Source organism: Mustela erminea, chromosome 14 (assembly GCF_009829155.1).
Source record: "Mustela erminea isolate mMusErm1 chromosome 14, mMusErm1.Pri, whole genome shotgun sequence".
Classification (NCBI taxonomy): domain Eukaryota; kingdom Metazoa; phylum Chordata; class Mammalia; order Carnivora; family Mustelidae; genus Mustela; species Mustela erminea.
In genome coordinates this window covers 67,801,863-67,818,470 of record NC_045627.1, presented here as the reverse complement: position 1 = coordinate 67,818,470, position 16,608 = coordinate 67,801,863, and the positions used below count along the sequence as shown (strand labels likewise).

Below are 16,608 nucleotides of genomic sequence, written 5' to 3'. Positions count from 1 at the left end.
AAGAATCAGATGCTTAACCGGCGAACCCATCTAGGTGCCCCAAGAACTTTTTTTTTTTTTTTTTAAGATTTTATTCATTCATTGACACAGAGAGAGAGATCACAAGCAGGCAGAGAGGCAGGCAGAGAGGGAGGGAGAAGCAGGCTCCCCGACGAGCAGAAAGCCTGATGTGGGGGCCTACCCCAGGACCCCCAGATCATGACCCAAGCCGAAGGCAGAGGCTCAACCCTCTGAGCCACCCAGGTGCCCCCCAAGAATGTTTAAAACAGCAGAAAACTATAGGATTAGAGCTACACTCCCAGACCCCAGGGCACAAGCTCAGTCTCATCTAGAGTTGGGGTTCATCAGGGGACAAACAGAACATATCTTTATTTTGTCTTTATCTAACAATTCTAAGGGTTACATTTCAGGATCTTCTAAAAATAATAATAATAATGGCTTAATGACTTGCCCAACCTCACCTAGCTCATGACTGAGCTAGAAGCATAGGCTGAGTGTGCCTGATTCTACCACCTGACTGCGTGAACCTAAAACCCTGTTCAGACCACAAGTAGATCCTGGAGGCTCCTCGACTATTTCCCAGATTCTCTGAGAGCACAGAGCACACCCTGGCAGGCAGGGAGAGAAGGGTATCTAGAAAAAGAACTGGCCAGACCCGGACGGAGCAGGTCCCCTGACAGAGCCTCGGGAAACCCTGAAATAAGCAACGATTGCCCCTTCCCTTGTAGGCAGAGGGTGGCCAACACTGGGTGATTATGAGAACAAAATGTTTCTTCCTCACTTAGTGCAATACACCTTTCTTTTGATGTGTTGTGACTGAGGACATCACAGAACCCCACCAGTTGTGAAAACCTGATTTCAATTTGATATATTCACACACTTTCTGACCTTGGTGGAAACATTATCATGGTTTCTAAGTATTTCTGAAGGTTGAAATTCATAAAGCCTGGGTGAGTTTTTATTTCACTGGCATATCTTTATTTCACTTACTCCTTTGCATATCTTCCAAATAGAATGACATGCCACAGCAGCAAAAAGGCAGGTCTGCAGGCTGCCCCGTGAGGGGAACCTTGCCAGGGTGCTGGGGCCGGCAATCCTGGAGGACCAGAGCCTCCCTGCCTGCACAGTCCCACTCACAGGTTATAGTCGGGAGGAGGAGCAGGACACAGGTGGCTGTGGAATTTAGGCACTCAACAGGTAGTTATCGGGCCACCTGCTCTCAGCACTGGAGACACAACATCGAAGCAGAGACAACAGCGCTTTCAATGAGTAGCAGAAACTGAGGCAAATTCACACTCTCCAATGCGTATTGATATTACCTGAGTAATCGCACTAGGAACCCAGGAACCGGATTCTTCCCCCGCTACTGATGAAGTTCACCTTCCCGGGTCTTAGTGAGTGTCCCAGCCTGTAAATGAAGATGGTAGTAACCGCCTTTAAGTGTGAGGTCTAGGATAATTAACAAGTTTAAAATCCATAAAATTAAAAAAAATTTATAAAATACGTAAAATAGAAAACACAGTGTAGCATGGGCTAACGATGCAGGCTGGAGTCAGAGACCTGAGCTCAAGATGACTCCGAAGTCAGTTATCTGGTGGCTTGCAGAGAAAGGTGCTAGGACAACATCTGGCATATAGGACCACGCCATCAGTCTGAGCTTTGATTAGGGAGGATCTAGAAGCGACTGCTCACTGCGTAGTACTTCCTAAGCATCCAGTATATGAACCTCAGTCACCTTTCCTCTAGTCTCCTCTTTCTTTCCTCATCTACGTGACCAAAGCGTGCTGGGGACATGATGAATGTTGATGAACCCGTGTGTCCAATCTCTGACTTCGCTACAGACCAAAGAAGCAAAGGATTTTGAATGTCTTTCCGTTTGTGGATCCATTGTCCCCGAGAGGAGCCGAGCGGTCCTTGCCTCTGAATGAACCATGCTGGCCTCAGCCACCCAGGCACACGAAGGGTTTTGTTCAAATTTTGTAGCGCTTTATCACCCTTCATAATGCACACGGTGGCAGTGCGTTCCCCCACTGGACGGGGCAATAGACAGAGCTCTCCTTACGTGATAAAAATAAATACACAGAGCCCAGGGAACGGGGCGGGGGGCGGGGGGGGGGGGATACAGCAGAAACATGTCAACTGAGTGAAAAGGAAATCAGCTCCACATGCTATCTTCAAGGCGAAATGGAACCCACTCCACCAAAGGTAGATGTTGAGTAAGAAGCCCAGGCCTGGAAAGCACACACAGGAGGAGAAAATCTCTCATCACAGCTCCCCTTGACAGCCCTCCCACTGGTCTGCAGCTGGGGGGGAGGGAGTCTGCAGCTGGGAGGAGAGAGCCGTTCTTACAAAGAAGCAACAAAGGAGCCAGTTGACAATCAGAGGAGAACAGATGTCTCCACTTCCTCCCTGGCACCTTCACGCTGCTTTCAGCTTAATTAGCCAACTGCACTCCCCTCACACCTGGATGGGAATCTGGATGGGAATCTGGATGGGAATCTGGAAGGCTGAGCAAATCCCCACGGGGCCGGTGAAGGGCAGTCCACACCTCCAGGCTCCGGAAAGCCAGCCACCTGTCCAAGGACGAAGACCTGGGGATGTAGGACCTTGGACTGATTGCAGGGGCCGGTCTGAAGGGAAGCAGGCTCCCAGGAAAAGCTCTTACTTCCCTGCCAGGCCGCAGCTCCCAACCCCTGCCGTCCGTCCTTCGGAGGGGAAGAGCACCTGGAGCCTTTCTCAGCACCTTACCTGTATGAATTCATTCACCGCTGGCAAGAATGTTAAAAAAGTGAGAATGTCATTTTGCACAAAGAGATTAAATAATATGACTCAGGTCATACAGCTATTCAGTAGCAGAACCGGGATTAAGACCCGGGCATTCCAGGGGCACTGGGTGGCTCAGGTGGTTAAGCTCCAGTCACAATCCCAGGATCCTGCGATCCAGCCCTGGCTTGGGGTCTCCCTGCTCAGCAGGGACTCTGCTTCTCCCTCTCCCTCTGACACTCTCTCATGCTCCCTATAGCTCATAAATAAATAAATAAATAAATAAATAAATAAATAAAACCAATCTTAAAAAAACAAAACAAAAACACCTCCAACTCTAGAATCCTCACCATGACACTAGAAACTGATGGGTGAGCTCACCAGCGAGCAGAGACGGGTGAATGGATTTGAGGTCTGAAGACAAACAGACGGATGTCATTCAGCCCATCAGGCCAGAGAGCCCGTTTGGGGCCAAGCTGCCCTAGAGAGATCAGCTGAGGAAGGAGATGTGGCTTCTGCTCTGGTGAGGCTTCCTGGCTAATGATAATGACTGATGTTTCTTGCACACTTACTGGCACCCCAACCTCATGCTGCAATTTCCATCCGACAAATGAGGGAAACTGAGATGCAGAGGGAAACATGCACAAGGCCATGCAGATAATTGGAGGTAGAGCGGAGCTTGGAGTGTAGCCCTGTCTGTCTCCAAAGGAGGCAAGCTCATCCTTCCCTGTGCGGGCCTAAAAGGCAACACTCATCAGGTGCAGGGACGGGTCAGGGGTGGGAGGTCCTCTTCCCTGACCCCTGTTCTGTGCTATAGAAACCTTGGGGCTAGAAGAGCTAGACCTGGCCCTCGTCCCCATCAGACCTACCTCTGGCTCTCTTGGATCCTCGTGGGAGTGAAGCAGAACTTGGGCTCAGCCCCTAAATCCTGTCACTGCCGCCCTTCTCCACCAGGGAGCTGGGGTTCCCAGCAGCATGTCTTCCGAAGGTACCTGCCTTCTCCAAGCTCCTAGGAGAGTGGGCAGGTGCCTGGAGGGATCTGATCTTCTGAGTCTTCTGTGGAAACCGGTCCAGCCTGCTCGGTTCCCACCCACCCCCCACCACCCACCTGTCCTCTTGCTCCCCACAAGAGACAGTGAAATCGGCCCAACCGCCTCTCAGAGATGCTCTCTGTGATTTCAGATTTTTGTAAAATGGCTCTTTCGAACATTTTGAGAAGGTGCTTCCAAAGCTCTGAGTTTGGAGACACATTGAGGGTTCTCAAACTCACAATCCTCATGACCTAGCCCGGACATTAGCCCAGACAACCTTCCTTAGTCTGGAAAAGTGCTCTGAGATTAATGTAGCTACTCCTGCTTTCTTTTGAGTCGTGTTAGCCTGGTCTATTTTCCTCTATCCATTTTTAATCGATAGTCCAGTGTTGTTTTTTCATTTGCTGTGACTATGTCTTTTCATTGCTTTTTTTTTTCCAAAGATTTTATTTATTGATTTGACAGACAGAGATCACAAGTAGACAGAGAGGCAGGCAGAGAGAGCCGGGAAGCAGGCTCCCCGCTGATCAGAGGCTTAATCCTAGGACCCTGAGATCATGACCTGAGCCGAAGACAGAGGCTTTAACCCACTGAGCCACCCAAGTGCCCCCTTCCATTGCTTCTTTTAAACCACTGATGTTCAAGGTGATATAAGTGGGTTAATATCTATCACATTTGTTACTGTTTTCCTATTTGTTGTCCTCATTCTTAGTTCCTGTTTTTGCTTTCTACTCTTTTTTTTGGTCTCTTGTGATTTTAACTGAGCATTTAATATGATTCTATTCTCTCTTCTTTCTTAGCATATTGGTTATCGTCTACAAGTGTTTTTGAAAAGCTGCCACGGTCATTCCTTTCCAGCTTTCTTTCTGCCAATCCAGACTATCTTTGTGTTCTTCACAAGTCCGTTCCACACAAGCCACTTCCACTCTGTGGGTCACAGTGGGTCATCAGTTACTCCCTTAACAACTTCATTATTCAGTCCCACGCCATTGCCGAGCTCTGCCTTCGGGAGTTGATCATCACAGTTGCCGTTTACTGAACATCTGTTATGTGCCAGTCACGGTCCTGGATGTTCTTGACTGCTTCAGTACAGGGGCATTATTATTCCGGTTTTGGTAACTGACTGCCAAAATGTCCTTCATTCTACATTGTTTTCATCATTTTCTTTCCAAGAGAAATTAGGAGAGTGCAGAGTCTGAGTTGACACCTAAACCCTGATGTCACCTGCTCTTGACAGGTTAGAGCCCTGACTTCCTGATTTCCTCTGATTTCCTCCCATGTTCATTTTTTTTTGGGGGGGGGGCATGGAGGAAGGATCACTTGGCTTTCGTACAGGCATGTGCATATCATAGTTTTTTTAATTAAATGTATTTTAATTTTAAAAAATTCACAGCAGAGGCATTTGAGGCTGGGTATTGGAAAGGATGACTTCACCCCTTCTGGGCATTCTGAAGTCATCTTTGCTATAATAATAATATTGCAGTAAAAATGACAGGGGGCACAAAACATTTGGGGGCACGCTGTCCACAGCTGATTCCATCCGTGATGGCCATCTTGCCCAGATGATGGCCTTTGGCTTGTCACTTCTGGGAATTTGAAATGGAAACTTTGAGATCGAGCCATAGAAGGGAGCAGGTCAGCAGTGGAGCTGAGCTGAATCACACTCCTGGTGAAGCACTAATGTGAGGTCAGGGCATTCTGCTGCCACCGTATGCCTGGGAAGAGCCTTTCCTGTGGCTTCAGATTCTACTTGGATTCCAGCAGGCCCTTGGCCCTTCCTTAAGCTAACTCCAGGGACTTCTCTAAGATAAACTGATTTTGCTCCCCCCAAAAATGAAATGCACGTCATTCACAGGACTATGACAGAGAGTGTCTTCAGAGCTTCCGATCATGCACAGACTATAACCAAACTCCCAAGGCAGGTAGGTGCTGAGTTCCCGGCACACACCCAGTGATGTGGCCGAGGCTGAGGAAGGGAGAGAGAGCAGGGGGGCCGCAGGCTGGTCCTATTCCATCATGGAGGGAAGAGCCAGGAGTGAGAGCAGAAAGCCTGGCTTAGCCCCAAAGGGAATGGAAAGAAAGGAAAAGGAGCCGACTTCGGTTCAGTGCTTGCCCCTCGCCCGCTGCCAGCTTGCTGGCTGCCACAAAGATGGGCTGGGTTGTTTCCCGGGCTGAGCACTTCTCCGGGAGCTGGGAAATAAACCACAATCAAGCCCTCACTGACGCCTTTGCCAAGCCAATAAACTGCAGTTCGTGGGAAAGGTAAGCTCATCCAAAGGCGGTTTTCACTAATGAAAAACTGTGCAAGATATGAAAGTCATGGTTTTTTTCATAGGGGTCTTAGGATGACTTACAAAATTTTATGTGTCTGCATCTAGAGTGGGGGTGCTTATGTGCACACATGTGTGGGCTTTGTGGGGGACAGGGAGAACTCTTTGGAAGGGAAAGCATAATGCTAGAAAAAGCCATTTACAGTGTGTCCTTGAGCAAGTTACTTAAACTCTTTGAACTTCAAATTCTTCACCCGTTAAAAAAAAAGAAAGAGATAAATCACCCCATGTGGTCATCGTGAGGGTTAAATGAATGACCTAACATGTAATGCCTAGCTCATAGTAAGCACTCACTGTGGCTATTTTTTTTTTTTAATTCAACTGGACTTGGGGATTCTGTCAGTTTCTACCACAAGATCTACTCCCCCAACTCCTCACTGTCTGCATAGGCTAGAAGGTCCCACCCGCATTAACCTTAGCCCTCTATTCTTAAAACAGAAACTCCACAGCATTCTTCTGCTATAATTCCTGTCTTCATCTACGCAAGTTGTCCAAGGAAAGCAGCCAGAAAGGAAGTGCTAAGCAACGGGTCAGCGTTCATTGACGTTCATCGTTTGCCTCTACCCCCCGGTCCCCTGTCAAGTCCCCCAGGTCCATCGCTGTGCCTAGAGCACGGGCTGCACTTGGTCCACTTAAGAATAGCCTGAACTCAGGTCACATGACTCTGGGTCTCCTATTTTAATGCAACCAACCAGATTGTCTGTTTTTAAAAGCCCAGAATTCTGGTACCTCTTGAGAAGTCAGACAAGAGGCCGTGCTGGGCTCTCCTTCCTCTTTTAGATGAGGCAAGGACTTTCCACTCTGCCACAGTCCTCACTGCTCCCTGCTGCTTCCCATCGCTGGCCTGGCCCCAAGGTATCTGCCATGTAGGGGTCAGAGCTGCATACTTAACCCTCCGTAAGTCTTCTGTTCTGTAAGAAGACCAACAGCATGGGCTTCCTGAAGTCCTTAGCACAATGCCACAGGAGGAAGGACCGTGTTTTGCCCTCCAGACTTTTCCATAGGAAAAGGGCACTGGGTGGGGAGTCTGGCACCTGGGCTGTGTGTGAATTCATCCTCCCCTCTCACCTCTCTGGACTTCATTCTCTCCTGTGACTTGGGACACCTGGATACGTGGGACTCGGAGATTTACGTTGGCGCTGCCTTGTCATAATGCAGAGTCACTGATGGTCTGGTTCAGTCGGGATGGAGCCCCAGGCTATCCCTGAGTACCTGGCTCAGAGCTCAGAGCTCGTCCTATCAGAAAGAGGCCGAGTGATGGCGGGAAGGCAAACTTGTGCAGCCACTCTGGAAAGCAGAAGGAGGTTCCTTGAAAAGTCAAAAATGAAACTATCCTTCCATCCAGCAATTGGACTACTAGGTATTTACCCAAAGAATATGAAAATACTTATTCAAAGGGATACATGCACCCTGATGTATATAGCACCGTTATCTACCATAGCCAAACTATGGAACCAGCCCAAGTGTCCATCAACTGAGGAATGGCTAAAGAAGAGATGGTATGTGTGTACAATGGAATATTACTCAGCCATAAAAAGAGTGAAATCTTGCCATTCGCAGTGACATTTTTGCTAAGTAAAATAAATCAGAGAAAGACAAATACCATTCAATTTCACTCTTAAATATGTAGAATTTAAGAAACAACACAAATGCAAATGAGTAAAAGGGGGTGGGGGAAGAGAGAGGGAGGGAGTCAGATGGAGAAACAGACTCTTCAGCACAGAGAACAAATTGATGGTGACCAAAGGGGAGGTGTGGGGGGGGGGGGATGGGGGAAATCACGGATGGGGATTAAAGAGTGAGCACCCGCTGTTGTACGCTGTGTGAACAAACTTGTAGTTCACCTGAAACTAACACTACACTGTGTGTTACTAAGTGGAATTTAAATAAAAACTTTAAAAAAAAAGAAAAAGAAACAGGCTGCGCTGAGAACTCCCAGCCGCGGAGCCTCAGCAGGAAGGAGAAGAGCTAGAAATTTCTGTCTCCTGCTGGGGCGTTTCATTTACCACCAAAGACGCCTGGTGGGTGGGTGTCAGAGGAAGGGGAGGCTCTGGCTGGGGCCAGGCACACAGTAAAAACTTGAAGTGGAGGAAAAAAAAACATTAAAGGCAAGAGGATGGGGAGATAAAAGGAGGAAGAGAGGGACAGAGGCTCCTGGCTGAAGGGGCATGTAATTCTGGACTAAAATAAGATTTAAATCCCAGGGGGATAAAAACAGTAAACAGGGTCAATTTGTGCCGTGACTTATCCCAGTGCCACCCCAGCTGGCACCTGGTGCCACGGTTTCCCCCCAGGCTCCACCCTCCCTGCCCTGCAGAGAATGTGCTGTCTGCTCCCTCTCCCCACCCGCCCCTCGGAGCCCTGGCTGCTTCCAAATGAGCCCTCAGGTCTGTGAGCTGTTTTCTTAGATTGCATCTAACATAAAGTGTTCCACTAGAATAATTTTGTTTTCATCTCACCGAGCAAGAGAAAAGACCTGAGATGCTTTGAAAAAGGAACCAAGCCCCAGCAGTTTTAATAAGCTAGTGGGTGGGGTACTGAGAGTACTTGAACAGGGATTTAAAACAAAGTAGAAGCGCTAGAGATCCAGAGGGAGAGAGAGAGAGAGAATGACAGAGAGATGGAGAGGCAGAGAGACAGCAGCACACAGAAGTAGATCTTGGAGCCGTCTTTTCACACCTGGACCTCACCTGAAATCCAAGGCAGGCTCTAGGAAAATGAGTGCCCACAACCAGAATGTCCCCTGTCCACAATCCCCATCAAACGGCTCTGGCCTGACATGCTGTCCCTATAGCTGGCGCCTTAGGCCAGTCTCACGAGACACAGCCTCAGTCCTGTAGTCATTCAACACACATTGGCAGGGTTCTAAAAACTGGGGAAGCCCCTCAAGGTCGGAACTATGTCTCTTTCATCCACTGATGCCTGCCCAGTGCCTGACATGGTCCTGGCACCTAGTGGGTTGCTAATAAACATTTGTTGACCAGATGATTACTTTGTGCCAGGCACTGATCTAGGCCTGAGGGGACCTCATGGAGAGTAAAAGAAGCATAGCCTCTGTCCCATGGAGCTTACAATCTGGCTGGAGAGATAAAGATCTCAAGAGACCATTACACTATGGCATGCTAAGTGGTGGCTGGGGGAAGTTCAGAGGGCTAAGAATGCACACAGAAGAAGCAACTAACTCAGACTCCAGGGAAGGCTTCCTGGAGGCAGGGACCTTCAATCTTTAATCCTTAGACACAAAGGAGGAAAAAGAACCATCCAGGAGAAGGGTGGGTGATGGGGAGGGGACCACAGGCAGAGAGGGAAGAGTGTTGTGAAGGCTTGGGTTCAAGACAGGATGGGACCTCAAAGGAACAGAAAGAGACCTGGGGAACCAGATGGCTGGAGACAAGGAGGTGAATGTTTGGAGAGAGCCTGGTAAGGGGGAGCAGACCGTTGGACACAGGACCTCAGAAGCCACACTAAGGTGAGTAGACTTCATCCTAAAGCCATGGAGAACATTTAACAGACATTTATTTAGCATCTTGTATGTGTCAAGACCGATCTTCAGGGGCGCCTGGGTGGCTCAGTCGGTTAAATGGCTGCCTTCAGCTCAAGTCGTGATCCCAGGGTCCTGGGATCCAGCCCTGTGTCGGGCTCCTGGCTCAGCAGCGAGTCTGCTTCTCCCTCTCCCTCTGCCTGCCACTCCCCCTGCTTGTTATCTCTGTGAAATAAATAGATAAAATCTTAAAAAAAAAAAAAAAAACTGGACTTGGCATTGGGGATATGGAAGGAAGCCAATCAGGGGTGATCCTTGCCCTCATGGACTTCAGTGTAACACAGGGAAGAGACAAGAATCCAAAAGTAACTGAATAAACCAATGCGTAATCATGATGGGAGATAAACAATCCAAAATAGCCCAGCAGCCCACCCTGTGGTGATGGATACCCATAAGCACAGCCACATATGACTTGTGTGCACTGAAAATGTCACTAATGTAACTGAAACGCCAAATGTGTCATCTTATTTAATTTTTATTATCTGAAATTCAAATTCAAATAACCAGAGGTGGCTAGCAGCTACTGTGTTGGATGGTATAGAGAAACATGAACTCAGATCTGAGAACACGAAACAGAGGAGCTGGTCTCAGGTAGGGGAGCAGGTGGGCAGGTGGGCATTCCCATTCCTGGGGGTGTGACATGAGGTGGCACAGTCCAGTCTCGAGACCCCTAGTACGTGGTGGAAAGAGCACTACAGCGAGAATACATGAGATCTGGGTTCTAGCCCTGGCACAGGGCCACACACACTGGGCAGTGTGTTATTCAAGCCCTGCATTTGCTCTGAGCCTCAGTTTGCTTATCTGTAAAACAGGAGCAATGGTTCTATCTAATTCACAGAACTGTTATGAGGGTCAAAGGAAAGTCTGTATTTAGAAAACTTCGAAGACTATAAATACTATATGAACGTAAGGTATAATTTTAGTATCTCTTTGGCTCACTCCAGGAGAAATGCACACCCATTGCAGAAAAATTGGAAAATGTAGAAAGATTCAAAGCCAAAACAAATTTGTAAATAACGTACTGTGTTAGCTGTCTCTTCCGTCATTTTTCCTTACATGGGGTGCATGTCTGTAATTTTTAAAATGGGTTCCTAGCACATACCTGCATACTGTCTCATATTCTACTTTTTCCCCCTAACAATATATCACAAAATATTCCCCTGCATCATTAGATGGTTTTCTACAACATGGTTTTCAATGGCTGCAAAGTGTTCCATAAGAAGTTGTCATTTTACCTTCAGAGCCCATTACTTCCTTCATTAGCAGGTTGGGAGTGAGTCAAGAGAAGTCCCCTACCTGCTTCATCTCCACTGCGGGGCTGGCATTGGGCCCAAGGATGCTCCCAGCATGTTCGAATGCACAGAGCCCGGTTCCTAGATTCTGTTGCCTCCATGCCCCCAAACAAACTGAATTGTGTGGGAGGAAGTTTCCCAGGACACTGGGGTGATCCCACCCCTATCTGTGAAATCACTTCTCCTGGCCCTGGAGCCGAGCCAAGCCCAGATGGCCGTGTTGCCAGGCCCACCAGTGATCACACGGGTGGCACTTGGCCCCCAGCGCCGTGTGGGTGGAATTCTCCAGGGGGTGACCCTTGAGCTCCCCGTAGCCACCCACCCCTCTAGCAGGCTGCTTGGGGGAACGTGTGTTTTCTTTGTTACCAGTAAACCGCACTGGACTTTAATATTTCCAAAGTTCAGGAGGGCCCTGGAACCCCGGAGCGGCCCTCCTGTCGAATTGGTTTTTCAGACTGTGCCACTTTAAACATGATTCAAGAAAAATTACCGGAGCCTCCGCTCCATCTGTCTCTGGAAATGGTCTTTGTGCTTAGATCATTTGCCAGCGACACTCCATCTCCACAATTACCTTGGCTATTTTATCTTTATCTGTCCGGAACACTGAAGGGAAAGCAACAGATAACACTATTATTTAAGCGACTTGTTCAGCTTAAATACTTTTGCACCTCAGAGTGTGAAATACCCTCACTGCTGCACTGGCCTTCCCCCGGGGACAGGGACGAGCCCCCCCACTGTCTGTGGGTTTTAAACATGATAAAGAGAGGCTGCTGACGGAAGCGTTGCATCATAACTGGGCTGCATTCTTAGGAGTGCAGGGGACTTGCATGGGACCGAGCCCGTCCTCACAGCCAGAACCACTTCTCCATGTTCCCTAACCTCCTGGTGGCCTCATGGCAGAGACTATACTCCAGAAACCCTCTAGCACCAGCTTGTCTTCGAGGCAACTGGATGTTTCTGCAGTGGATAAAGCTGTGGCATGCCTGAGAGGTCAGGATGAAAAAGCAAGGATCAGACAGCTAGGATGTGACCCTACTTGGTCCCTACACCTTTATCTTTTTACATGTTTATTCCATAAACACCCTATAGACACCACGAGGAAGAAAGCTGCTCCTGCATGCCTCCTGCCTGCAGGGAGGTAAAAAAATCAAAAGATAATGAACAGAGCCAGGCAGTCCATGCCAGGTTAATAAGAACAGCTAGCACTTAACGGAGCTCTTACTACGTGCCAGGCATTCCGCGTAGCACTTCATCACATCTTCTTATTTACTCCTCGCAACTATCCTATGAGGTGTGTGTGATGAGCCTCATTTTTCAGATGAAGACACTGAGCTATGGGTGAGATTAAAAACTTGCCCAGCATCACACAAGCTGTGGTGGCAGCCAGAGCTTGCTGCTTTGTGAGCAAGAGGCTTCTGCTTCCAAAGGGAGCACTTTCAAGAAAGGAAAGAGAAGACACAGCCCCATTGCTAATAAAGCCAATCCATCTGCCACTTCAGGTGTTAGGACCAGAGACTGACAGGACCAGTGAGTGGTGAACACAGCTCTCCATCTAGCCTGTTCTCCTCTAGAGACCCATCCCTACATTGCCTACCCAGGATGTGGTCCTTTCAGGATTTCTTTCTTTCTTTCTACTCTTTTCTCCCTTAAAAATGAGACTCCATTCTTTCCACTTAAGGACTGGGTCAAAACCAGCATGAATACCAGCCCCACTCCCAGGGGAGTGTCCTTGCACTCGAGCCTGGTCATGGAGTGGGGGAATTGGAGACAGATATGATCCGAGAAGTTGTATGAGTTCAGGGTAAGGAGGGGAGCAAGAAAGAGCCCAGGACAGTACGGGACAAGGCATTTTGGATCTCGGACCAAGAGGGAAAGAGTCAGAGCAGATGGGAAATATGGTGTGAGGTCTGACTTAGGGTGTGAGCCGCAGTGCTAGGCTCTGAGACAAGACTGAGTTTGAGAGTTATCTGGGATCTGACTCTGAGGAGTGGTGGGAGAGAAGTGAGGGCTGAGACAAGAGAGAAAGGAAGCAAATACAGGTGGTTAATAAGTAGTTCACCATTTGTGGGGAGAGTCAAGATGGAGGAGTAGCAGACGGAGATGACCTCAGGTAGCAGGCGTTCAGTTAGATAGCTATCAAACCATTCTGAACACCTACAAACCCAACAGGAGATCGAAGAGAAGAGGAGCAGCAATTCTAGAAACAGAAAATCAACCACTTTCTGAAGGGGAGGACATGCAGAGAAGTGAATCCAAAGTGACTGAAAGACCACGGAGGGGAGGGATAGGCTCCCAGTAAGCAGTAGAACAATGGAGCACAAAATTCAAACTTTTAAAAGTCTGCCCCACTGAGAGACATCGCTCCAGAAGCTAAGTGGGGATGGAGCCCTCACAGGGACAGTGTGGTCTCAGATCCAGTGGAGTCACAAAAGGATTGGGGTGTCTGAGTGTAGCAGAGCACCCAGGTATTAGAGTGGGGAAGCTGGCTACAGAGACAGAGCCAAGAAGTGAGCTCTCAGCTCAGGGTTACCTTAAACTGTGATCTGTGGCACAGTCAGACCACTGCTCTTTGAGCAGGGACCCCACAGTGGCAGATCCAGGGAGACTCACCTTCCTCCTCGGGAGGCAGAAATCTGCTGGGTTTGGAGACTCCAAACAGGCCTGTGTGCCAGAGACAGAAACGCAAGGTCACAGGCCGGGTGAGCTTGGAGCATGGCCGGAGACCAGGGAGATGGGAGTGATCGAGCACTTTTCTCTGAGAGCGCACTGAGAAGTGGGGCCCTGAGCTCTCGGCTCCTCTGGGCCAGAGATTGGAGGCCACCATTTTCATTCCTGTCCTCCAGAGTTCTACGGAAAGCCTTCAGGGAACAAAAGCTCCCAAAAGTGAACCTGACCAGATTACTTAGCCCGACCCCTGGCAAGGGTGGCGCAATTATGCCTCGGTCAGAAACATTTGAGAATCACTACAACAGGCCCCTCCCCCAGAAGTTCAGCAAGACCATCCAGCCAAGACCAAGCTCACTGATCAAGGAGAACAGCAGAATTCCAGAGGAGGAGAAAGCAAAGCATAGAATTCATAGCTTTCTCCACAAGATTCTTTAATCTTGCAAAGTTCATTAAATTTTTAAAATTTTTATGGACATTGGGGAGGGTATGTGCTATGGTGAATGCTGTTAAGTGTGTAAACCTGGCGATTCACAGACCTGTATCCCTGAAGCTAATAATACATTATATGTTTATAAACAAATTAAAAATTATTTTAAAAAATTTTTTTAATTTTATTTTTTCTTAATCTAATCTTTTTAAACTTTTCCTCTTTCCCCTTTTAGTGTTTCTAAACTAGTTTATCTTAATAATCCCTTTCTTTAAAAAATCTTTTTAAACCTTTATTATTAGTCATATTTTACCCTTCATTGTATCTAACTTTATTTTTTATATACATACAGGGTTTTTTCTTCTAAAAACTTTTTGGGATACAGTTTCTTCTAATAGATCAAAATCTACCTAAATCTAGCACAGGACTTTGTTCTAGTCTCCAGGCTCAGCAAATTCTCTCCACTTTCTCTTTCTTTCTTTTTCCAACCAACTTATCTTATCAATTCCTTTTTTAGAATTTTAAAAAATTTTCATCTTTACAGTCATATCCCATCCCTTCATCGTGTTTACCCTTATGTTTGCATATGTATAAGTTTTTCATTCTTTAAAATTTTGGGAGGTAGTTTCTTCTAAGAGACCAAAATACACCCAAAATCAAGTGGGTGGCTCTGTTCTGTTCACCAGTCTAATATATATGTGTTCTTTTAATTTTTAAAAAACTTTCTTTACCTCCTTTCTTCTGCCCCTAATTTGGGTTCTCTTCTGATTTGGTTAGCATACATTTTTCTGGGGTCTTTGCCACCCCTATAGTATTTTATTCTCTCATTCATATATTCTTATCTGGATCAAATGACAAGTCTGAAAAACTAACTACAAAAAAAAGAACAAGAGGCAGTACCAGAGGTTAGGGACCTAATCAATATGGACATTGGTAATATGTCAGATCTAGAGTTCAGAATGACAATTTTCAAAGTCTAGCTGGGCTCAAAAAAGGCATGGAAGGTATTAGAGAAACTCTGTCTGGAGAAATAAAAGCCTTTTCTGGAGAAATAAAAGAACTAAAGTCTAACCAAGCTGAAATAAAAAGAGCTATTAATGGGGGCAACCAAAAAAATGGAGGCTTGTACTGCTAGGATAAATGAGGCAGAAGAGAGAATTAGTGATACAGAAGACCAAATGATGGAGAAGAAAGAAGCTGAGCAAAAGAGAGACAAACAACTACTGGACCATGAGGGGAGAATTTGAGAGATAAGTGATACCATAAGACAAAACAATATTAGAATAACCGGGATTCCACAAGAAGAAGAAACAGAGAGGGGGACAGAAGGTATATTGGAGTGAATTATTATAGAGAATTTCCCTAATATGGCAAAGGGAACAAACATCAAAATCCAGGAGGCACAGAGAACCCCCCTCAAAATCAATAAAAATAGGTCCACACCCATCTAACAGTAAAACTTACAAGTCTTAGTGAAAAAGAGAAAAATCTTGAAAGCAGCTTGGGACAAGAAGTCTGTAACATACAATGGCAGAAATATTAGATTGGTAGCAGACTTATCCACAGAAACCAGGCAGGCCAGAGAGAACTGGTATGACATATTCAGAGCACTAAATGAGAAAAACATGCAGCTAATAATACTATATCCAGCTAGGCTATCATTGAAAATAGAAGGAGAGATAAAAAGCTTTCAGGACAAACAAAAACTAAAAGAATGTGCAAACACCAAACCAGCCCTACAGGGAACACTGAAAGGGGTCCTCTAAGCTAAGAGAGAGCCTAAAAGTAGTAGACCAGAAGGAACAGAGACAATATACAGGAACAGTCACCTTACAGGCAATACAATGACATTAAATTCATATCTTTCAATAGTTACCCTGACTGTAAATGGGCTAAATGCCTCAAAAGACTTAGAGTATCAGAATGGATAAAAAACAAAACCCATCAATATGCTATCTACAGGAAACTCATTTTAGACCCAAAGAAACCTCCAGATTTAAAGTGAGGGAGTGGAAAACAATTTACCATGCTAATGGACATCAAAAGAAAGCTGGGATGGCAATCCTTATCTTACATAAATTAGATTTTAAGTCAAAGACTATAATAAGAGATGAAGTAGGACACTATATCATACTTAAAGAGTCTGTCCAACAAGAAGATCTAACAATTTTAAATATCTATGCCCCTAACGTGGGAGCAGCCAACTATATAAACCAATTAATAACAAAATCAAAGAAACACACCAACAATAATACAATAGTCCTAGGGGACTTTAACTCCCATTCAGAAGAGTTGGAAAGAACTCAAATACATGGAGGCTACAGAGCATCCTACTGAAGAATGAATGGGTCAACCAGGAAATTAAAGAAGAATTGAGAAAATTCATGGAAACAAATTAAAATGAAAACATAACTGTTCAAAATCTGTGGGACACAATAAAGGCAGTCCTGAGAGGAAATTATATAGCAATACAAGCCTTTCTGAAGAAACAAAGAAGTTCTCAAGTACACAAAGTAATTGTACTCCTAAAGAAGCTGGAAAAAGAACACCAAAGAAA

General features: G+C 46.4%; 1 long non-coding RNA gene across 5 annotated transcripts in view; it reads right to left on the bottom strand.

Moving 5' to 3' along the window:
• Window positions 1–7,502, bottom strand: part of LOC116573216 — a 65,221-nt gene extending 57,719 nt beyond the window's left edge. For all 5 annotated transcript variants that reach the window (XR_004278661.1, XR_004278658.1, XR_004278660.1 and 2 more), the window contains exons 1-2: window positions 7,193–7,502; window positions 1,320–1,408 (exon numbers count right to left, since the gene is read on the bottom strand). This is a non-coding gene — a long non-coding RNA (uncharacterized LOC116573216). The remainder of the gene's footprint in view (window positions 1–1,319; window positions 1,409–7,192) is intronic.
• Between the last annotated feature and the right edge of the window lie 9,106 nt (window positions 7,503–16,608).